This window comes from Cupressus sempervirens, chromosome 10 (assembly GCF_028749045.1).
Source record: "Cupressus sempervirens isolate cs-2001-9-10 chromosome 10, ASM2874904v1, whole genome shotgun sequence".
NCBI classification, from domain to species: domain Eukaryota; kingdom Viridiplantae; phylum Streptophyta; class Pinopsida; order Cupressales; family Cupressaceae; genus Cupressus; species Cupressus sempervirens.
In genome coordinates this window covers 478,713,259-478,739,747 of record NC_143127.1, presented here as the reverse complement: position 1 = coordinate 478,739,747, position 26,489 = coordinate 478,713,259, and positions in this window count along the sequence as shown.

Genomic DNA, 26,489 nt, shown 5'->3' with positions numbered 1-26,489 from the left:
TTTTGTGTTCTTTACCTGAAAGCTAGAATGGCTTGTTGATAGCTATGATTAATTATGTTTCTAAATATAGTACCTTAAAATATGATGATACGATTGGTGTTATTTTGAGTGAGGAAACTTGTAGGGAAACCTTAGGTGGATCTACATTAGGAAGTCCTTTGAATGCACAAAGAAGAGGTAGAATGAATGAGAGATGAACTAAATATGGAAATTATGGTAAATCAAGAGGAAAGTCAAAGGGGAAGAAGTTTGAATCTAGAGGACCAAGAGATTGCTTGTACTATGAGAAATCAGGGCGTAAGAAGAAAGATTTATGGACTCAAAAGAACAATGAAGGAGATAAACTAGAAGGGAACAAGGAGGAAAATGTGGTAAGTAATAAATCCAAAGAGCATGCTTTGCTTTTATCTTTAGAAAGTATTGATGATTCATGGGGTTTAGATTCAAGTGCTTCATTTCATGCTACACCTCATAGAGGTTACTTCATTTATTATGTCCAAGGGGATTTTGGGCTTGTTTATTTGGGGGATAATGAATATTGTTAGATTGGTGGAAAGGGAAAAGTTAAGATTAAGTTGCAGAATGGGAATCACTGGCTACTACATGAGGTAAGACATGTTCCAAGGTTGAGTGGGAATTTAATTTAAGCAAGGCAAATCAGTGATGAGGGTTGTGTAATTACTTTTAATTATAAAAATTGGAAGGTTTCAAAAGGTGTGAAAGTAGGCACCTTATATCTTTGTATAGGTCATATAGTTCCTTCTACTGTAATTGAATGAATGTTCAAGAATAGCTGCTACAATTAAGTAGGGAGAACAAATAGTTGTTGTAGATTATGATACAATGTTATGCCACAACAGACTTGGGCACATGAGTGAGGAAGGTATGAAAGTACTCCATTCAAAGAAATTTTTACCAGGTTTGAAATGTGTTAATGTGGATTTTTGTGAAAGTTGTGTATGGAAACCAAAAGAGAGTGAGTTTTGTGAAGACTGAGAAGAAAAATAAAAGTGAGAAATTAGAGCTTGTGCATACAAATATATGGGGACTAGCTTAGGTATCTTCCCTTGGCAGCTCTCATTATTATGTTACATTTATTGATGATGCAACTAGAAAAGTATGGGTTTATTTCCTTAGATAGAATCTGATGTATTTTAAAATTTTAAGAAATGGAAATGCTTGGCTGAAAATGAGACTAAAAATAAATTAAAATGTCTAAGATCTGATAATGGTGGTGAGTATTGTAGTCATGAATTAAAAAATTATTGCTTCACTAATGGTATTCATAGACAAAAAACTATTCCAAGGACTCCACAAAAGAATGGAGTGGTTGAATGCATGAAAAGGACTGTAATGGAGCGTGCAAGAAGCATGAGGTGGCATGAAGGATTGCCCTTAAATATGTGTGTGGAGGCTATTAATATTGTTTTTTATTTTATTAATAAAGGTCCATCTACTCCTTTGGGTTGTGGTATTCTAGAGGAAGCATGGACTAGTAAGAAGGTGAGTTATTCTTTTCTCATAACCTTTATTTGTGAAGCAATTACTCATATAGATTCTGAAAATAGAACCAAGCCAGAAGTTAAGTAAGAGAAATGTGTATTTTTTGGAAATGGCATTAATGAATTTGGCTATAGGCTTTGGGATTTTGAAATCATAAAATTTTAAGAAGTAGGGATATCATATTCAATGAGAAAGTGTTGTACAAAGATCTGTTGTAGCAACATGAGAAGAAAGAAAATGATTATGTAGTGTTGGATGATACTCCAAAAGTTGATGTTCTAGCAATTCCTCATGATGTGCAACAACTGAAACAATAAATATCACACACCCCAATGAATGTTAGATGGTCAACAAGGATGAGTAGAACTCTAGAAAGATTTTCTCCTTCCTTGTATTCTACTTTACTTCCTAATGTCGGAGAACCTAAATGTTATGATGAAGTTGTGCAGGTGGATAAAAAGATTCAATGGGAGTTTGCAATGAAAGAAGAAATGGACTCTTTGCTGAAAAATAAGACATGGGATTTATGGAAGTTGCCTATAGGTAAAAAGGCTTTACAGAATAAGTGGGTTTACAGGTTGAAAGAAAGGGAAGATTTAAAACTAGGTTAGTTGTAAAAGGATTTGCATAGACAAAGGGCATTGATTTTGATGAGATATTATCTATTGTTATTCAAATGACTTCTATTCACACTATTTTAAGTATTGTGGCTACTGAAGATTTGCATTTGGAGCAGCTTGATGTTAAAATAGCCTTCCTTCATGGTGATTTGGATGAAGAGATATATATGGTTCAGCAACAGGGATTTGAGGTCAAAGGTAAGGTGAGCTTAGTGTGTAGATTGAAGAAAAGTTTATATGGCTTGAAGCAAGCACCTCAAAAATGGTATCTAAAATTTGATAGTTTTATGCACGAGCATGGATATAGCATGTTTCATTGTAATATCCCCTTAGTTAGCCAAATTATAATTGTAAAATATTTTAAAATATTTAATAGTGATATAAATTATATTTCACCATCTTATCATAGGTGTTGAGTATTTATAAATATTTAATAAATTATGAATGTAATGAGAATATAATAAATTATATTACAAATATTATATTTATCCAATTAGATATAATATAACTTTCATAAATTATAAAAAGGCAATTAATAAACAAAACATACAATCATAAATATTTAATAAAAGATGGAATACGTAGTCATGCCTTTTCATCCATGTTCGCCCTAGCCAAGACATGAGGTATTAATTAGGGTTAGGGTTGACATAGCCTTATTATTATTAAATATGGCCTCTACACAATCGAGTGTACCACTCGCAGAGTTGATGTCGAGTGTACAGTCCCTGCGCAAAGCTGACATCGGGTACTATCCTCCATACGCCGGCTAATACCCTTATTAGGTATGAATGACATAAATTCCATTTCAATAATGAAAAGTAGTTGATGTTAGAAGATGGGATTAATATTTGAATTGATATTAGTTTTCAATTGAGGAATATGCATTTAAGATTAATAATTGAATTGATATGAATTTTATATATATAAAAGAATATACATATTAGTTAATAATTTAATTGACATTAGCTTTTTTATTAAAGCATATACATCTTGGTTGATAGTTAATATTCAATCTCTCTATTAAAAATGTACATCAGGATTAATAATTGAATTAATATCAAACCTCTCATTGCAAGAATATACATTAAAATGGAATATTGGATTAATATTAATTTCTCTCAGAATAGTTGAATAGATTAATCTATTAAAGGAAGCATTAGAATAACAATTGAATAATTCTTAGAACTGATAAGATCATGATTCTCCAAGTTGAGATAAGGCTTGCGGTGGAATGGATTGGGTGACAGCACTCGGGGTACCGGATAAAGCCTACGGGTATTGGGTAAGGCCTACGGTGGAGCGGATATCCCAGGGTACATCATACAAAGGCACCTTCTTGGAAATGATGATCAGAAAGAGGTAACAATAATGAGGGCGAATGGTGAGGCCCACTGGTTGGGTAACAGGGAACCCTATTATGGTTCCTCCTCCTACATTTTAATAATAAACTAAGATTTTGACACTACAAAAACTATATCTTGATTGTAGAATAGTTTGATAAGACTATTTTTAAAATTTAAATCTGTTGTATTCTCTAAAATTAAGAATATAAATTCTTTGTTAGGTTTCCTTATAAGAAGTTCCCAAAGGGGACATTACATTCATTCAGATCATTGTGTTTATTTTAAGAGGTTGGATGATGACAACTATATTATTTTATGTTTATATGTTGATGATATGTTTGTACCAGGGTTTAACATGGAACACATTAAGGGTTGAAATGCCGGTTAGCACATGCATTTGCTATGAAGTATTTGGGAGAAGCAAAAAAAATCCTTGGTATGAAGATTTGCAAAGATAGGAAGAACAAGAAATTGACATTATCTTAGGCTGATTATATTGAGAAGGTGTTGCAACATTTCTCTATGAAAAATGCTAAAGTTGTTAGCACACCTTTACTTGGTCATTTGAAGTTGACTAAGGATGTTTCACAAGACACAAGAAGAGGAGGACAATATGTCTATGGTACCTTATGCTTCAACTGTAGGAAGATTTATGTATGCTATGGTATGTACAAGGCTAGATATTGCACATGTAGTGGGAGTCATTAGCAAGTATATGAGTCATCTAGGGCTTGAGCATTGGAATGCAGTTAAATGAATTCTTAGATACTTGAGAGGAACATCTAGTAAGTATTTACATTTTGGGGGCTCTACTACTAATTTACAGGGATATGTTGACTCAAATTTGGCAAGGGATATTGATACTAGGTAGAGTACTACAAGTTATGTATTTACTGTTGGTGGGGCAACCGTGAGCTGGGTTTCTAGGTTACAGAATGTTAATGTTTTATCTACTATAGAGGTAGAGTATGTTTCTACTATAGAGGCAGCTAAGGAGATGATATGGCTTCAATTCTTTTTGGAAGAATTGGAACACCCTCAGATGGATAATTATTTATTTACAGATAGTAATATTGTCATTCACCTTGCAAAGAATTTAGCTTTGCATTCAAAGACAAAACACATTCAGTTGTGGTATCATTTCATTTGGTCAATTTTGGATGATGGCTTGATTAATCTCCAAGTGGGAGATTGTTGTGATATGGAGCCTAATTAGACTTGTAAGTTTATTTAGTGTTTCTTTTTCCCCATATTATTTCTATAAGGGTTTGGAGGCAATGCCCCTAAGACTATTTCAAGGGGTAGCACCCCTATAGGGTGTTGGGGTAGCACCCCAGATGTACTCCTTGTCACAGTATGGGGGGGGGGGGGGGGGGTCTAGGTGCAACACCCCCATGGGGATTTTCAGGGGCAGCACCCCCAAAGCCAAAAATGCCCTTATATTGTAAAAGGCATCGGCTACTATTTTTCTATTATTCTAGCCCTAATTTTGTAAATGACAAAAGCTATTATAAAAAGGCTTAGGGTTAGAGATTTCATTATGAATGGTGATATTGTAGCTTCTTGCGGTGGTATTTCACTGTAAGGGATTACAAATTTTAATTAGGTTGTAATCACTAGATAATAATAATATTGGACTTGTTGTTGGTGGACATAGCCCAGGGATTGGGTGAACCATGTTCGATCTTGGTTTATTGTGTTATTCTTATGCAATCTACTTTTTTTTAGTATTGGTTATATTTGCATGTAACTGTTCTTTCTATCTGAGGTTAATCCTAACAAACCCCTCATAGGGTAGATCATTAGAAGTGATCAAACATTGTAGCCTTAACATGTAGACTTAATTGTTGCAGTAGTGAAAGTTTTGTGGGTTTCATCCTCATAGTAGTTTTACCTTCATCTTGGAGGGTTTCAGCATTATCAAATCTATGTGTTTATGAGTTTTCATTCATGCAATTAGAGTGTTAGATCTAATAATTTATTGCAGTAAATGGTTGATGTGATTTATAATAATATTGTGATAAGAGTTAATAGTGAAGATATCAAATATGTGTCATGTTTGAAGTGTGATAAGTTTTATAGATCTTGATTCACCACCCCCCTCCCCTCTTACCATTACACTTTCCCTATTAGATTTCCAACAATGATTAATCAATTCAAATCAATTTTTTAGCAATAAATTTTCAGTCTTTTTTTTCTAAAAAAATAAAGAATATGAATATTTTTTCTAATTTTTTTAGGAATTTTTGTTTAAAAATTTCATTTTTAAAAATATTTTTAAAATTTTATAAACAATTATGTATTGTTACACATTTTATGAATTGCTAGCTATAATTATTGGTTAAGTGATGTTTTTGATCTCTACATATTAAATTTAATTATATTTCTCACTGTGTAATTTATTTATATTTTCTATAGTTGATATGCACATTTTAAAATTAATACATTATTCAAATTACTTATTGATGATATCGTTGGGTAAAATAAAATGTGACTTATATTGCATATATATTTTAGTTTCTATGGACAAGGTAATCTATAATCCTCCATGTTCAAATTTATAACTATATTAACAAGTGATTTCTAAGGCTCCTCATTTTGTAATATTAAGCCAATGTTTTAAATTTATCAAAGCTACAACATACCAATTATTTGAAAGTGACATGAATTATTTGTATTTCTAAATAAATAATAAAATTTCAAATCTTGAATTATTCTATGTTTCTATTGTTAACAAAAGAATATTTCATACTTATGTTATTATATTTATAACTTTTATTACAATATTAACAAAAACTATACTAATATTATTATATTTACTATTTTATTACAATAATATTAGCAGCAAGTACTAGTCACTACATGGCACTTATTGAGAAGGAGATTTCATTTAATCATGTGGCCAACTCTTTTTTGCTTCATGGGGCCATTAAACTAGATCCTTTAGCCCAACTATTTCATTTTTAATATTTTATTTTTACTTTGTGAAAAATAAAAAATAGAATATTCCAATAAAATATTTTTATTAAAAGACATAATAATAATAAAATATAGATTTTTTTACATTTGAATAAAATTGTTTTGTATTTTTTTCAATAGTTTTATAATGACACATTTTTAGTGAATGAAAAGTATGAAAGATTTATTAACTAGTTAGCATAGTTGCAGAAGATTTTTGTGATGAGTAGTAGAGCGAACGACAAGGGGGATAGGGTTCATGGCTCTATGGATTCTTTTTATGGTGAAGGTGGGTAGTCTAAAGTAGACAAGGATGATGGAAGGGGGTCTTCTTTGTGCTAGCTCCCTCTAGCTATGTTAGGTGTTGTCATGTTCTAAGGGTAGATCTCATTGGCACACGATGGAGAGTCTTTTTTGTTGTTTGGCAGATGTATACTACTGGATGGTTTTCTTCCAATGGCTCTTCTCCCCACTCCAAAGGGTTTTGGCTCTTATGAGTGGGGATTGGATGTCGAAGGTCCCACATTGGTGTCTGGGGTTTTGTTGTGTTGTGCACTAGCTAGACCTCTATAAGTGGTAGGAGTTTGTGGGTGGAGGTATTTGATGGAACCCTAGTTCCTAACTTTGGGTTTAGGATGTATGGCATCTTTTAGCCCATGTGTGTTTTTGTTCAATGCCTATGGTGGGATCTCTTGTATTTGGATTTTGTTGGAGATGATGAAGTAGATGGGTTTTGTTTGGATGGTTATGTGCAATGGCTTCATTGGTAATGCTTCCTCTTGAGGCCTCTGGTTATGGATCTTAAGGCTCCTATGATTCCTATGGTTTGTAGGGGCTTGGACATTGATGGACTAGCCTATAGGAGAAATTTTTTTCTTGTCCTTGGTGCTAGTTCTATTGATGGGGTTGTTTTCCATAGATGAGTCTTCATTTTTAGGGATTTTATTTTTAATAACCCCACTTGGCTAGGAACTTATGTTCATCATTTAGTGATTATCTTGCCTCTTGGTGCTTGTTGATTTGGGGTTTCCTTTGGTTTCTTGTCATATGAGGTGAAGGCTTCCTCTATTTGGTGGTGGAATCTGGTGGAGGTAGTCATTTTAAGGCTTCAGATGCCAATGTGGTGGAGGTGTCCTCTATTCTATTCTTTCACTTTCAAACTTCCTATTGAGGTGGACCCTATTGAAGTAGGGGAAAAGATTATGGAGGTACCTGGTTCCTAGATGAAAGTGGTGGTGAATGTGTTTAGCAAGTACTCTCCTATTGTTTATGAATATCTCTTTTGTATTGTAAGAGATATGGATGGACAGAGCATGTGTGGATGATGTACTTCACATGGTAAAGAAGGGATGATTCAACAACTAAGAACTTTGGTGCAAAGATCTATGTTACTACCTACAAGGATGGCCTGGATCTTCCTCTTTGCTTCTCTGTTCAAAACTCCTATGGAGGTGGAGCAATCTCTTATTGAGGTGGAGATCATATTTAAGCATTGGGAAGTAGAGGAGACTCCTATAGAGATGTTTTGTACTTGTGCTACTTTTAGTAGTTTTGTTAGTAGAAGAAGGGGTGGCTGCTCTTACCTTTGGGGTTTGGTCTTCCTCCTCCCTACTCTTCTGATTACTATTATGGTGAACTAAGAGTTTGTGAGGGTCTGAAAGACTTTTGACTGCATTTCCAAAGGTAGGATGCTAAGCCTTTCTTGGACCCATGATTGGAAGATATGTATTGTGTTTGCCAAGGATGGCGGTATAGTCTTGGTTGGTCCTATTTCTATTCTTATTGTTTTGATAGGTGTGGATGGCCTAAGTTTGTTCGCTTATTTTTTTAATTTTTTTTAGCAAAAGTGGATGAACCATTGTATATATTAATTTTATATAAAATATAATTCAAAAGAGCTCAACTGGGACAAAATTGGTAAGAAAACCCACCATCATCACTCATAATAAAGATTATCGATATTTACAACTTTTTATATCAATAATTAACTATTTAATCTTACAATTAAAGGAATATCTTTCCTCCCATAGTTTCAAAATATGAACAATTAAATATAACTTCATCAGATTTCATTAACTTTTAAGAATATTTCAAAACTTCAAAAAACTAATACAAATCCATTATTACTCCATAAAATCTATGCATTTCACCCCATGTGAAGTCACTCGTGTTCCTGCTGAACTCATCCCACACACTAAATTTTCCTCCCTAGACCTATAAACCAAATCTATAGGTACCTCATGCATCCAAAGATGATTTTCCAAACCCAAATGTAGCAATTTCTAGTCTATTCCAATGACCACCTTACTTGTTGAAGTCGAAGCTTCATGAGCATTATCACCATTATCTTCTTGCAACCTTGTACAAAATCCAGAGTATCTATTTGCATCTAAGGAGAGACCCCTGCAGCCACAACTTCACCAAATTTTACTACTTAGTCAATGTTAGATAGACTTAGCATGTCCAATATAGCATAGCCCATACTTCACCCTTTTTTGAAGCTAGTAGCCCATAGCCCTAGCCATAATTTGAAGATCCAATTTTATTATGCGAGGATTCTGCATGGAAAATGACTTTTGAAGAGCTTCATACATGACCATGAGCTTAATTTTTCATAATAGTTGAGACCTTTGAAACAACCCACCAACTAATGTGTGTCTAGACCATAAATCATACTTATGCAAAGCCATTTTCAGCTTGTTTTCATTCCAAAACTATGAAATAACAACCTTTCTTGCCAATACTTCTAACAGGGGAACCGACTGTAATAAATCCATGGCATTCAAAAAGAAAATAGACATCACATTTGAAGGAAATAGAAAATAGCAAGAAGAAGGGGATAAAAATTCATCCCCAATTACCTATCAAATACACTGGCGAATCATAGGAGAGGTAACAAAAAACATCAAATTCATTACCCTATCGTCAATTTGCAAAGGCAGAACAATTTCATCCACTTTCAGGGGTGTCCAAATTTAGTAGTTCTTAGGTAACTTATTCTTGTGATATTGATTACAGGACTCACATTTTATGCAATACTCCATTAGCATTAACATTTTTTGGAAGAGGGAAACCAAGAACTCAACAATCTATTAGAAACTAAGAGAAAGAATGTTGTATACATCTATTATATGTGCAAAAAATGAAGACTTCATTATACCAAGGCATGTAACATAATTACCAAGTGCATGTGGTTGTGTACAAAACAATTCAAAGGACAAAAACCATGTTAAAAAAGAGCAAATCCAATCTCCTTGGCAATCTCACACTAGGCAAGGTACATCACGTGGCCAATTTGAGAGATAACCATATGCAAGTGATGTCTGTCATTTATCAACTTGACAACAGAGTATGAAATGATATGAGATTATTCACATCTCCCACTATGCTTTGGTGGCAAATATAGATAGGGGTAATAAGTCATAATTAACACTTACAATCCACTAACTCATTGCTAATCAACATTTGCAGGTCTTTGTATTGCTCTATGGATGTGGTAGGATGTAATGTAAAATTGGTAATCCCATCACAACCTAGGTTAGAGAGACAATCCACAACTTTATTCCCTTCTCTAAATGTGTGCAAAATTATCACTTCAATAATTTGGTCAATTAAACTCCAATTTTTTTGTAGGATATAATGAAGCTTCCATGATGATGTTTGCCTCTTAATACATGCATTAACTATTACTTGGGAATCACCTTCAATATGGACCTATTGAAATCCCCCTTTCTTAACAAGAAGTAATCCTGAGAATAAAGCTCTAGCCTTTGCTATATTTTTGGTTCCTGATGGAAGGGGGGCCATTGAAACTGCATTCACATAACCTTTAGAATCTCTTATACATGCACTTATTCTAGACTTTTCTGGGTTTCCTTTGGAAGCCCCATTAAAATTAAGCTTCATAAAATCCTAGTTGTGGATGTTGCCATTGTACTAATGACCTATCAATTTTTTCTTGGTTTCTCTTGAGTCTAACTCCTAGTGGAATAATTTTCATTCATGGATGATATCTCCATCCCACATAGTAATAGGTGGATTGATTTTACATTTATTGAAGCTAGCATTAGTAATCTCTAATATCAATTTTTCAATGCCCTCTATCACCTTGTCTAAGGTTGAGATTTATTTTCTAAATATCCTCTTTTTTTTTCCCACCAAATCACCCAAATTAGTAATGTTGGAGTACATTTCTAGATGCCCCTAAAGAATACATCAGGAAAAAGGATAGGCCATGCTTGAAATATATCACAAATTTTGTCCTGCAATGTGGTGGAGTAATTTAGTTTTCTGAGAACAAACATCCAACACTGATACACAAATTGACAACTTGCAAAGAGATGATCCACTAATTCATATTCATCCTCACATAATACACTTTTAAATGGAGGAGCAATATTTAATCTTTCCAGTCGTCACTTGTTAAGATCCTATGCTTAATTGCTAACCATGCAAAACACCCTACCTTTGGTAACACCACATTATTCCAATAGAACATATATGCTCGAGATGGAGTTTTCTCTTATGCAAGTCTTTATAGTAATTTATAACCTTCTTTAATTGAATATTTACCATTTATTGCTGGTATCCACATTAATCAATCCTCATAGTTGGATATGAATTTTTTTCTTTTCGTAAGTACCTTTCAAAAGAGATCTTTTTTTTGGTTATCTAAAGGGAGTTGATGTGGATCTTTCCATATAACTTTCCTTGAATAGAGATAGACTGCATCTATGAAATGAATAAGAAGACTTCCCCAAGCTGATTCTAAGGCTATCAAAATTTCTTGAGTATTTAGTAGTGTGATTAGTGGGGGTTGTCTATTCCAAGAGTCTCTCCAAAATTTAATCTTAATCCCACAATTTAATTCCCAAGAAATGAACTTGAGGACAAAATCTCTAGAAGCAATCATAAAATCCCATATAAAAAATTCCTTAAGGGGGGGTTTAACTTGGAAAATATTTTGTGTCGATCAGTATTATCTAAATATTTTTGTTGTATTATTTGACACCATGTTGGTTGTGTTTTGCAATACATTTTCCATACCAACTTACCCCCAAAAGCTTTATTCCCCATTGCCAAGTCATGCACTCTAGCACCCCCTAATGCAAGAGTATGTGCCATATCTTGAAGAGATATCAACAGGATTTTCATTTCATTTTTCATTTTTCCTTCCCAAAGGAATCCTCTGATTAATTTTTGAATTGTGTACTAGGACTACCATGGGGGCTTGTAAGATAGCCAAATAGTAATTCGGGATTGCTAAGAGTACTGATTTTATAAGTAGAATTCTGCCTGAAAGTGAAAGCCATCTAACTTTCTAGGACACCACTTTGCTCTTAATTCTTTGGAGAACACTTTCCCAATAACTTATCTTATTAGATCCCATAAAAAAAGGAATGCCTAGATAAGTGGATGGCAAAGAGTCCTTAGTGAAGCCTAAGATCTATACTATCTTGACTAAAATGACTCTATTAGTATTGAATAAAAGGATCTTATATTTTTGAGAATTAATTTTCTACCCTGATACATCTAAGTAAAGTTGAAGACTTTTCTTAATCTACTTAGCGTCTAAAACTTTTGATACTCCAAAAATTAATGTGTCATCTACAAACAAAAAAAGTGTGGCTGAAATTGATGTGCCCCCAATTTTTTTCTCCTTTCCACTTATCAATCGAATGGTAATGCTTAATAATTTTGCTAAATGCTTCTACCATGATAATGAGTTAAGCCAGAGAAAGTGGATCTCCTTATCTGACACCTTGAGTATGTTGGCATTAAGTTAGTATTGTCATTAGTGACAACACTTATCTATATTAGTATTGCTACTGAGCTCAGCACTTAGTTTCCTACACTCACCGAGCATTCCAGTGTTGACCAAGCTTGAAAGTATTCAGTAGTGTCTACCGAGTCACTAGTGGTCAACAAGTTAAGAACTACATTGAGTCATTAGTATGGACCGAGCCTTCACTTCTACCAAGTTCATGACGATGCCATGTAATGCAATGGATGTCAAGTAACAGAAGGTCACTGAGTCAATTTAGTGAACCTGAGTTATTTACTATTGGGTCGAATTTGTAATGTGTTGTTCACTTGTATTTTGGCCGATCTTGCAGTTTTGTTAATTGGAATGGTATATATGTAAGATTTATTATAAGATGTCATTTGTATTAAAAATTATTGTTGAAGTACTATGAAGTGTTTTTGAGAAGTGCATGTGAAGAATTATTAGCAACAGTTTAAGGAATGCAGCAAGGTCAATACATAAGCAGAAAAGTCATATCTATCACATAAGGTGACTAGTGCATAAAAAATCTTATGAGTAATCAGTTGTATGTAGATCCACTACTTCATGCTAATAGGCGAATTAGTTTCTGAATCCTTTAACAAGGTAGACTTAACAGCCTTTTGTAAAAATTTCTTAACTGAGTGCATGCTTCATTGTATGTTTGTAAATCCTGTTAGGATAAACCACAGATAGAAATAAAAAACTACATGCAAATATAACCAATAACAGAAAATAATAGATCACGCAGAAATGAACACAAGGCACTAAGATTTAATGTGGTTCACCCAATCCCTGGGCTACCTCCACCAAACTGCAAGTCCAATATTATTACAATCCAGTGATTACAACCTAATTACAATTTGTAATCCCTTATAGCTCAATACTGCCACAAGAAGCAATTTTGCATCACAACATCAAATGACCCTGACAGGATTATTACTACTTCCAACACCAAAATCTCATTACTTCAGGGGTTTGACATTACGTCAAACAGTTTGCAAACAAGTTCAGTCCTTACTGTAACATTAAGTAACTGTACTGGAAAGTGATTAAAGTACTTGACAATGAAACAAGACCAATCCTTAAGAAATAGTTAATGACAAGATTCAGAAAGTGATTCAGTGGCAAGTAATATGGTCATAGCAACCTTAATATTAACAATCAAACAGAAGAATTACTGAATTTGAAGAATTACAACTGAGTACTAAAAGGGGCCTGATAATTGGATAATGCAGAGCTTGATCCCAAAACTGTCTTCTTTCAAATGCTGGATCTGCAACAACTGGTTTGGGGCTGTACTGATACCTCCGAAAACTGGCCGCTTGATGGTTAAGCAGTTATCTCTTATCCATGTTAATGACAGATTTTACAAAATTATTCCTTGTGGACAAATCACAAGCTGCACATGCATTTACCAATATGGAAATTGTGGGTATCTGAGGTTTCTCCGTGTTTGGCTGATGTAGTAACTGACGGGTTTACCAAATCGTGCTAGATGCCCTTTCAAACCCTCTCCAAATGATGACTAGTTGGCTGAGTTGGATGATGTCTGTGGGTTCGCCCAATATAGAATCATGATTTTTGCTAAGTTCCCAAAAAATTCTGTGACTAATCTCCAAACCCGCGGTATATTCTTGTGTTCTCTTTAACTCCCAAACAGGTAACTGATGGTCGTGTGGTAATACGAATCTCGCGAAGATGTGCAGTATGTATTCCGCGAGCAATGCCGAATGAGAGGACTCTAGTTTCAGCGAGTCTCAACCCTTGAATGTTCGTTGTTAATGGGATCTCATTCTGTGACGGGTAGGGTCTTGAAGTCCATCGACTCATCCAAGCAACCCGTGTAATCCTCAATGATAGGTCATTCGAGCCTGACCTGAGACTCGCATGCCAAACTTGATCCAGCCACTTGAATTTGCTTGCAAGTGAAATAAATTGATGCCTATAATATCTTCTACAAATTGCACCTTCTTGTCCTGTTGTTCTGGATCGAATTCCTGATTTGAAGTTAATTCCTCCCGAATTCTCTCCAATCTCTGCAATAATTTGTGGAATGATGACGAACTCTATCCTTGCTGCTTCCTAAATGAATAGTGATGCATAAACCCTAAAGTTGGCCTTAAGCCACCAATAATCGCCCTGATGAAATGACTGAATGTCACCTCCAATCAGCAATAATTCAGATGATATTTCACACCCTCAAAATTGCGCACCAATTGAGAGTTTTCATTCTCAATGGCCAGTTGTGACGATTGCAGAAACCCTAGGTTCCACAACGCACCTGTGATTGAATCACAATCTGAAACAAAGAGAGATAAAACACTGCCTGATTCGAATGGAGCCCCGGGGTGCCTATTTATTCTTTTCTCTCCATCTTCTCCAGAGACTTCTATACCATTTTTGATCTTATCTCCTAAGTGATTTTATTAAATATTTTATAATCCAAGTCACTTTATTAAATTAATTAAATATAAAGTTACCTTTTAATATTTATTTATTTGATAACTTTATAAGTAATTAACTTAATATCATTTATTTATTTAATTAAAATGATTAATTAGTCATCCTCATAAAATATTCATTATTTCAGACAACCAAGTTAATCAAATTAATTAATCAGACTGCCACTGAAAATGGGGACATGACACAACATAATGAAAATACCTAACCCTAAACCCTTTTATACAAGTATTTTATGCTATTTTAGGGTTACAACATGTTAGCCATATGTCGGCCATATGTCAGCTACAACATCGGCCATGGCCCAAAATTTTTTTCCCACTAATTATGAAGTATGTATAGTACTTTCCTAATCAGTCACCATAATCTAACAATCTCCCACTTGGGGACTGATCAAGCTCCACACTAAACAACAATCTCCCACTTGGAGATTGATCCTGTAGCAATACCACTACCACATGGGGCTCCCACTGGATCAAACCACCCTAGACTTTGTAGTTCTTTGATTCATGTTCAGTCTAAAAGACCTACTGAAGCTGAAGAGGAGTTTAGCTTCTCCCTTGTTACAACCTTTGTCAACATATCTACTGGATTGTTATTTGTATGGATCTTCTCCAGCTTTAGCTGTCCATCCTCCAAAACTGACCAAATGAAATGGTACTACAACTGTATGTGTTTGGTCTGAGAATGTAGAGCTGAATTCTTTGCAAGATGAATGGCACTCTGACTATTTATGAACAAATAATTATCCTTCTGAGGATGTCCCAATTCTTCCAAGAAGAACTGAAGCCATATCATCTCCTTTGTTGCCTCTGTAGTAACAACATACTCTACCTCTATAGTGGATAGAGCATTAATCTTTTGTAACCTAGAAACCCAACTCACAATTGCCCCACCAACAGTAAAGACATAACCTATAGTACTCCACCTGGTATCAATATCCCTTGCCAAATCTGAGTCAACATAACCCTGTAAATTAGTAGTAGAGCCCCCAAAGTGTAAACACTTATTGGATGTTCCTCTCAAATATCTGAGAATCCACTTGACAGCATTCCAATGCTCAAATCCTAGATGACTCATATACTTGCTAACGACTCCCATTGCATGTGCAATATTTGGCCTAGTACATACCATAGCATACATCAAGCTTCCTACAGCTGAAGTATATGGTACCTTAGACATCTTATCCTCCTCTTCTTGTGTCTTAGGATACATCTCCTTAGTCAATTTCAAATGACTAGGTAAAGGTGTGCTGATAGCTTTAGCATTCTCCATAGAGAAACGTTGCAACACCTTCTCAACATAATCAGCCTGAGATAGCGTTAATGTTTTGTTCTTCCTATCTCTACAAATATTCATACCAAGGATTTTTTTTGCTGCCTCCAAATCCTTCATAGCAAATGCATGTGCTAACAAGCATTTTAGCCCCTTAATATGATTTATGTTAGACCCACCTACAAGCATATCATCAACATATAAACATAAAATAATGTAGCTATCATCATCCAACCTCTTAAAATAAACACAGTAATCTAAATGACACCTATTATAGCCATGCTCATGCATAAAACTATCAAATTTTAGATACCATTGCCGAGGTGCTTGCTTCACGCCATATAAACTTTTCTTCACTTTGCACACTAAGTTCTCCTTACCTTTGACTTCAAAACCCTATGGCTGAGCCATATATATTTCTTCATCCAAATCACCATGAAGAAAGGTTGTTTTAACATCTAATTGCTCTAATTGCAAATCTTCAGTAGCCATAAGACTTAAAACAGTACAAATAGAATTCATTTTAACAATAGGAGAAAATATCTCATCAAAATCAATTCCCTTTTTCTGTGCAAATCCTTTTACAACTAACCTGGCCTTAAATCTTTTCTGACCTCCTTCCTCTTCTTTCAACTTGTAAACCAACTTATTCTATAAAGCCTTTTTACCTACAGGCAACTTGCATAGATCCCATGTCTTATTCTTCAGCAAAGAGTCCATTTCATCTTGCATTGCAGACTCCCACTGAATCTTAGTATCCACCTGCATAGCTTCATCATAAATTTTAGGTTCACCAGCATCAGTAAGTAAAATAGAATACAAAGAGGGAGAAAATCTTTGTGGAGGTCTAATTTGACTCGTTGACCATCTAACATTCACCGGTATGTGTGGTATTTTTTGTTGCAGTTGTTGTACATCATGAGCAATGGTTGGAACATCAACTTTTGGAGTATCATCTAGCACTACATAATCATCTTCTTTCTTCTCATGTTGCTACAATAGATCTTTGTACAAAACTTTCTCATTAAATATGACATCCTGACTTCTAACAATTTTATGATTTTCAAAATCCCAAAACCTATAACCAAATTCGTTAATGCCATATCCAAAAAAGACACATTTCTTTGATTTAGCCTCTAGCTTAGTTCTATTTTTAGAGTCTATATGAGAAAAAGCTTCACAACCGAAGGTCTTGAGAAAAGAATAATTGACCTTCTTACCAGTCCATACCTCCTCTGGAATACCATAGCCCAAAGGAGTAGAGGGACCTCTATTATTCAAATATACTATAGTATTGATAGCCTCCACCCACATGTGTAAGGGCAACCCAACATGCTCCTTGCACGCTCCATTATAGTCATGTTCATGCATTCAGCCACTCCATTTTCCTATGGAGTCCTTGGAACAATTTTCTATCTATGAATATCATTAGTGGAGAAATAATCTTCAAATTCATGACTGCAATACTCACCACCATTATCAGATCTAAGACATTTTAATTTCTTACCAGTCTCATTTTCAATCAAGCATTTCCATTTCTTAAAAGTTTGAAATACATCAAATTTCTATCTAAGGAAATAAAACCATACTTTTCTAGTTGCATCATCAATAAATGTAGCATAATAATGAGAGCCACCAAGGGAAGATACCTAAGTTAGTCCCCATACATCTGTATGCACAAGCTCTAATTTATCCTTTTTGTTTTCCTTCCCAGTCTTTACAAAACTCACTCTCTTTTGTTTTCCATACACACAACTTTCACAAAAATCCATATTAACACATTTATGACCTCATAAAACTTTCTTTGAATGAAGTACTTTCATACCTTTCTCACTCATGTGCCCAAGTCTGTTGAGCCACAATGTTGTATCAGAATCTACATCATCTATTTGTTCTCCCTGCTCAACTGTAGCAATTGTTTCTAAACATTTATTTTTCTCTAAAACAATCAAAGTAGAAGGAACAATATGACCTGTACAAAGATATAAGGTGCTTACTTTCACACCTTTTGCTACTACAAGGGAACCTTTTGAAACCTTCCAATTTTTATCATTAAAAGTAACTACACAACCCTCATCATCGAGTTGCCCCACTGAAATTAAATTCTTACTCAGCCTTGGAACATGTCTTACCTCATGTAGTAGCCAATGATTCTCGTTCTACAACTTAATCTTAATTTTTCCCTTTCCAACAATTTGATAGGGTCCATTATCCCCTAAATAAACAAGCCCAAAATCCCCTTGGACATAATCAATGAAATAACCTCTATGAGGTGTAGCATGAAATGAAGCACCAAAATCTAAAACCCATGAATCATCAACACTTTCTAAAGATAGAAGCAAAGCATCCTCTTCAGGTTTGTTACTTACCACATTTTCCTCCTTGTCTCCATCTGATTTATCTCCTTCATTTTTCTTTTGATTCCAGCAATCTTTCTTTTTGTGCCCTGGTTTCCCACAGTACCAGCAGTCATTTGGTCCTCTCGATTGAGACCTCTTCCCCTTTGACTTTCCTCTTGATTTCCCATGATTTCCAGAGTTACTTCCTCTCTTAGTCATTATGCCCCTACTTTGTGCATTCAAAGCACTTCTTGATGTAGATCCACCTGAGGATTTCCTACGAGTTTCCTCACTCAAAACAACACCGATCACATCATCTTATTTTAGGGTACTAGATCTAGGAACATAATTACTCATCGCCATTACCAAGCCATTCCAACTTTCAGGCAAAGAACACAAAATTAAGAGAGCCCTAATTTCTTCATCAAAATTTATACCCATAGAAGATAACTGACTAGTAATAGTATTAAACTCATTTAAATGATCTGCAATAGATCCACCTTTTGTCATTTTCATATTAAATAAGCACTTCATGAGAAATACCTTGTTTGAAGCGGAGGGCTTTTCATACAGTGTCGCTAGGGTTTTCATCAAGTCTTCTGTTGTCTTTACTTTTGTAATATTAAATGCCACCAATGGTGCCAAGCATAATCGAATGCTTCTGAATTCCTTTCTATCCAAAAGATCCCATTCAACATCTGACATAGATCCCTAATTCTTGGCTTTGCCTTCCAACAGTTTCCATAAATCCTTCTGATACATATAGTCTTCCATTTGCATCTTCCATAACTATAAGTTCTGCCCATTAAACCTATCAACCCTCAATTTACCCTCATATGCCATTGCTCCCACTCAACCATGAGACTCCCACTCAATTGTGAAACTTTCCTGCAGAGGATAACTAGAAACAACTAGGCGCTGATACCACTTGTTAGGATAAACCATAGACAGAAATAAAAAACTACATGCAAATATGACCAATAACAGAAAATAATAGATCACACAAAAATGAACACAAGGCACCAAGATTTAATGTGGTTCACCCAATCCTTAGGCTACGTCCACCAAACTGCAAGTCCAATATTTTTACAATCTAGTGATTACAACCTGATTACAATCCATAATCCCTTATAGCTCAATACCGCTGCAAGAAGCAGTTTCACATCACAACATAATGAAAATTGTTGGAAATATTCAGGATAAGATAGATTACTGAGAGGGGAGGGGTGAATCAGTAATCTATAAAACTTTTAAACAATTCATCATGCATTCATCTAATCTACTATATAAATAAAAGATCAAGCATTCATTAAACATGTACCCAGAGATTTGGTGACCCAGAAACCTTCCAAATAGAAAGTAAAAGTGGGGTGGGGATGATGCCCATAAAACTTCAATACTGTCATATAAATTTGGCCTATTAAGGCTTACAATGATCACTTTTAGTGATCTGCCCTATTAGGAGCAAGTAGGATTGCTAGATCCACCTTGTTAGAGGATTTACAAACATACAGTAAAGTATGCACTCTATTAGGAGATTTACAAACTGTTAAGTCTACCCTGTTCAAGGATTTATAAACTGATTCATCTGCTTACAACTATTTTTTGATAAGATCCTTTTTGTATTGATCACCTAATGTGATAGATATAACTTTTCTGCTCCCATGTTGACCTTGGTGTATTCCTTTTACTCTACTGTTGATTCACTTTCACTTATCTCAAAAACACCTTCTTCACATGTGAACTTCACTTTCTTCATATTCCTCTTACTAAAAATGATATCATACATTACATATATACCATTCCAATATTTACAATTACAAGGTCAGCCAAAACACAAGTGAACAAAATATTACTGAGTCAGCCAGATAGTAGAAAACTCGAGTTCCTCAAGCTGACTTGGTGACCTTCTGATACTTGACATCCACTACATTACTCGACATTTTCATGCACTCGGTAGGAGTAGAGGCTCAATTCATACTTGCCACACAACATTTCTTAGAACTCGGTAACCATTGGCAACTCGGTAGGCATAGTGTCACTTAGTAGAAACTAACTTCTTTCTTTAACTTGCTGTGCTCGGTGAGCATTGAGTCCTTCATTTACCTTTTTCACTTGGTAAACATTGATTCCTTTGTTTACCTTTTTCACTCAATAAACACTGAGTCCTTTGTTTACCTTTTACACTCGGTAAACATTGAGTCCTTTATTTACCTTTTTTCACTTGGTAAACACTATTGAACTTCTCATTCACTCAGTCTCCTCTGGAATGCTCGGTGAGAACTGTTTACCTACTAAACTTATAAGGTAACCACTGAATGCTTCATATACACTATAGACTAAGTGATGAGCTAGATAAGCATTCAAAATTGAATAAGTGTTTGCACTAATGACAAATATATCATAATTCCAACAGAAAATACCTAACCCTAAACCCTTTTATACAAGTATTTTATGCCATTTTAGGGTTACAACATCTCAGCCATATGTCAGCCACGGGCCAAAAAAATTGTTCCACTAATTATGAAGTATGTACAGTACTTTCCTGATCAATCACAGCAGTCTGTTGTGCTTCTAATAGGGTAGATCACCAGAAGTAGTCAATGTAAGCCTTAACAACCCAACTTTGTGCTACATTAGTGAAGTTTTGTGGGTATCACCCCCACCCAAATTTTACTTTCTACTTGGAAGGTTTCTAGGTTACCAAACCATTGTGTTCTCTTGTGTGATGAATATTTTATCTTTTAGTACTAATGTATGCAGTAGCATAGATGGATGTGTGGTAAATTTATGATGAAAAGTTTTGAAGTTACTAATTCACCCCTCCCCTCTTAGTAACTTATAATATCTTGAATATTTCCAACAATTGGTATCGAAGCTTTATGGTTCTCAGGATAAAGTTTAACAGCTTGAGCAAAGATCTAAGGACAAATGGAGATCTTTAGACTTGACAAGGCAATGAAAATGAAAAGCTAGATCTAGAGATGGCCATAGCTCAACTCAAGGAAGCAAAGGAGCATCTTTCCCAATCCCTGAAAAGAAGGAAGGAACTTGCAAGACAAATGAATGACCATCAGTATTTTGAAGAAAAGATTGAAGACCTTTTCCCCTCAAGCAATTTAGATGAAGCTAATGAGGCAATCAAAGAACTCCTAGCAAAGAATGGCTCTCTGCAAAAAGAAGTAAGGAAACTCAAAAGAGAACAAGAAATTCAGTCAATAAGAATGTTTGAGATTTTGGAACAAAGGAATAAGGCAAATGAAGGCTTGGAGGCAAGAAACAATGAAGAACAAAATCAATCCATGCAAATCTTTTTGCTAAAATCAATGTCAGATGGGAGAGGACAGTACAAACTATAAAGGACATCTTTGAACAACAACTGAGATAGTTGCTACCAAATCTGACTGATGTAGAAGTGAAGAAGGGATTAGAAGAGCATGAAGATAGAATTCTAAAGCTTAACACATGCTTCATACTAATGAAGAATATAGAATCAATGATTAAGCATGCCTCATACATTTGGAGACATATATATCATCTCAACAAGCCATCAAAAGAAACTGTTGAAATTAATGATGATGACAACAATGAAAACAATGATGATGATTATGATACTCCTTCAATCATAGTCATAGTAGGAGACTTGCATGCTCTAATGGAGGAGAAGGAAGAAGAAGAAAAGGAGGAAGAAGTAGTAGAGGAAGAAAAGGATGAAGATGATACAGTCAGAATAGCAACTAAAGCAATTGCATCTCTTCCTCACACTCCACCACATATTGTCACATTTGTGGAGTTAGCTTCTACTAGTGAGATTGTGAGCACAATAGTAACATCAATTGCTCAATCTTCACCAGCTGCCTCCTAACTCCAGGTATCTGCAATGGAAGTGTCAAGCACTTCATCCACCAAGTTGACTGTTACTTCTTCAGCTACCGAGTTAGCTCCCTCTATTACTACATCTTCAGTAATTTCAATGATTAGTTCTACAATTTTTTCTTCATCAATTCCAAATAGGTCTACAGTTTTGTTTTCATTAGCATTATCTGCATCCACTTTGATTCTAGTTAGTTTTAATATTTCTATGGGTATTCTACCAAGTGTGGCTCTATCTTTCGGAAGTTTTTCAATTTTTTATTCAATTAGTACCCCTATTGGCATTCAATCCTTAAGCCCTATCCCATTTTTCACTACTAGCCCTTCTATCTCCATTGTTGTGTTTGTTCCAAAGGTCAAACTAGTAATCACAGAAGTAGAACAAAGGCAACCATTGAAACTTCTGATCAATAGAAAGGGAATTGAAGAAGATATTGACTTAGACACAAAGATAGTAATACCTAAGATTAACTTTGACACTGCTACCATTGAAGAGATGATATTATCAAGTCAACTCATAGAGAAGAAAGCTACATAGAAATAGTTAAGGTCAGAAAGGGACAAGGACTATAGAATAATTGAAAATGCCAAGAATATAATTACAGATGCTAAAGGTGTTGAAGTGGATTCAACTTAACACATTTTGTTTCAGTTATAAGAGGTTGTACCAAAATTTAATGAGAACTCTTCCAAACAAGAGAAACTAATTGAAAAAGCTAAAAGGAAGTTTGATAACAAGGTGCTAGAGCATATTGCTCAGCAGATTGCAATCAAACAAGTTGAGTTGTCCACATTTTTGGGTAATTTTACAAATACTTTTAATAATAAAGCATCACTTTTTTCCAAACTTTGTGATGTCTCTAGATTTACTAAATAAATAAAGGAGAAGCTAAATAAGGTTGATGTTGATATGCAATCAAGTGCATGAAAGTTGCAAACTAACCCCTCCTCTAGCTCCTCTCATCACACCACGATGAAATATCTACAAGACATGAAAGTAGAACTTCTAAGAGAAGAAGCAAGAATAAGAGAAAACCTAATTGATATTTAGAACATGGTCTTGCCAATAATGGATACAATGCAAAAACATATTGCTCATTGCAAAACATTGGTCTAGGATTAGAACTTTTCAGTGGCTGATCATATGATCCAATTATCAGTAGAAGTTTAGATTGCTCTCTCCACCTGTCAAATTTTGCAAGAGAATTGGGATAATTTATTCACCCTCATCCTCAAGGTACATCAAGAATTTCTATCTCATTTTGGTGTAACTATATAAATAGTATATGTAGCCCTTTGGCAACACTGTCAAAAAGGGGGAAAATCTCTATATAAGGAAAGATATCAGTATAAGTGAAAGGGGGAGATAACACTCAATAGAGTCAGTATGTATATGTGTACACAAGTATCTTTGTATATACATTATGTGTCATCAAGGAGATATATGTAAAAATTTATATGAAGCAGCTTTACAAAGATCAATTTTGAAAAATCAAAATTCAATAAGTCAAATTATGTACATATATTTTGGCTTATAAGTGTTTTGTCACTAATGCCAAAAGGGGAGATTGTTGGCATTAATTTTGTATTTCCATTAGTGACAACACTTATCTATATCAATATTGCTACTGAGCTCAGCACTTAGTTTCCTATACTCATCGAGCATTCCAGTGTTAACCAAGCTTCAAAGTATTCAGTAGTGTCTACCGAGCTTCTTAGTGTTTACCGTACTTCACAGTGTCTATCGAGCAGTATGTTTGTGTCATGGAAATTTAGTGTAAATTGAGAGTTGGGAGTAGTGTTTACCAAGTGAAGCAAGGTAAACTCAGCATGCAGTATCTATTGAGTGATAGTACATCTACCAAGTCACTAGTGGTCATCAAGTTTAGAACTGCATCGAGCGATTAGTATGGACGAGCCTTCACTTCTACTGAGTGCATGATGATGTCATGCAATGCAGTGGATGCCAAGTATCAAAAGGTCACCGAGTTAGTTCAGTGAACCCAAGTTATGTACTATTGGGCCAACTTTGTAATGTGTTGTTCACTTGTATTTTGGCTGACGTTGCAGTTTCGTTAATTGAAATGGTATATATGTAAGATGTATTATAAGATATCATTTGTATTGAAAAGTATTGTTGAAGTACTATGAAGTTTTTTTGAGAAGTGCATGCAAAAAATTATCAGCAACAATTTAAGGAATGCAACAAGGTCAATATAGAAGCAGAAAAGTCATATCTATCACATAAGGTGATTAGTGCATAAAGGATCTTATCAGCAATTAGTTGTATGTAGATCCACTGCTTCATTCTAATAGGTGAATTAGTTTCTAAATCCTTTAAAAAGGTAGACTTAACAGTCTTTTGTAAAAATATCTTAACCGAGTGATTTCATTGTATGTTTGTAAATCATCTAACAAGGTGGACCTAGTAGTCCTTTGTGCTTGTAACAAGGTAGATCACCAGAAGCAGTCAATGTAAGCCTTAACAGGCCAACTTTGTGTTACAATAGTGAAGTTTTGTGGGTATCATCACCACCCCAATTTTACTTTCTATTTGTAAGGTTTTTGGGTTACCAAACCATTGTGTTCTCTTGTGTGATGAATTTTTTATCTTTTAGTACTAATATATGCAGTAGCATAGATGGATGCGTGGTAAATTTATGATGAAAAGTTTTGAAGTTACTGATTCATCCCTCCCCTCTCAGTAACTTATCATATCTTGAATATTTCCAACAGAGTAGAGGAGAAGAAACCTGATGTAGATCCCATTGATAATTATTGAAAACCTAGCTCCCAAGATGCATGCTTTAATCCACTTACACCAACACTTTGAAAAGCCTATCTTCTGAAGAACTTGAAAAAGAAAGGTCCAACATACTCTGTCATAGGCCTTCTATATATCTAACTTGATAACAAAATTAGAAGTTTGATTAATTCTGATAGAATGGAGAACTTCATGGGCTACCATTGCTCCCTCCATTGTTTCTCTGCTTGGGAAAAAACTTCCTTGTTCAAGGGAAATGATGTGAGGGAGAAGATGTTGAAGGCATAAGTAAATAGCTTTGGTGACAATCTTTTATGTCAAATCATAAAGAGAAATTGAGTAGAAGTCGACAAAGGTTATGGGCTACTTAATTTTTGGGATGATTGCAATATTTGTAGAATTGAAATAATTGAGCATAGATCTAGTTTTCTAAGATTTTTCAATAGCTACAAGTAAATCCCAACCTATAAATTCCCAAGAACTCTAAAAGAAGAGTGCAGTAAAACTATTTAGACCTAGAGCTTTATCAGGAGGAAATGAGAACACTACCTCTCTTAGTTCTTAAATGGTGAAAGGATCGATTAATTTAATGTTCTCATCATGAGACACCATTTTTGGGACAGACTGAAGGAGATCATTCACTTGCAAAGGAAGGGGAGTTGGGTATTCTACTAGAGCTAGAAGGTTCGAAAAAATTTGACACTTTCATCTCAATTTTTTTGAACATTAGATAAAATATTGCCCAATTTTGAGTCTTTGATTTGAAAGATGTTTTAGCTGCTCATTTTTGCTGTGTTGATGCATGAAAATATTTTTTATTTTTGTCTCCTTTTTGTAACCATACTTCTCTGGACTTTTGTCGCCAATATTCTTCCTCCCTACTACACAATTCTTTCCACTCTTGCTAGAAACATTTTTGCTTGACATAAGTATCATTATTCATCCCCTTCTAAATGATGTTATTAAATATTTCATCTAGTTTCAACTTTACTAACTCTTTCTGCTTGAATACATTCTTAAAAAATGCTTATTCCAATTTTTGATCTGAGCCTTAACATGTTTTACTTTACAGGCAAATTGGTACATCCTAGAGCCTGAGACAAAAGAAGCATTGACCCACCATTGTTTTACTAGTGGGAGGAAATGTGGATGTCACAACCACATTCTTCCAAACTTAAAAGAAGCCTTATGCTGATTCTGATTGACAAATATGTGTTTACTGATATTGAGGGAGATTGGAAAATGATCAAAATCTAGAAATGACAACATTTCTGACTAAAAATGGTACTTGCCTAATTTCCAATCATGAGAAAGAAAAATTCTATCCAACTAAACTATGATTTATGCAAAACCAACCCTCCTATTTGTCTATGTAAAGTTACCATTTAGAGTTCAATATCCATGAGATATTATTTTTTACAAATTGTGAAAAATCTTGAATAGTTTTAAGAGGAGCAAATGCTACCAACCTTCTCTTCATGATTCAGAATTGCATTAAAATTGCCTCCCAAAATAACTTGATAAGAATTTTGCATTTGAATTAACTGAGATAGATTATCCCAA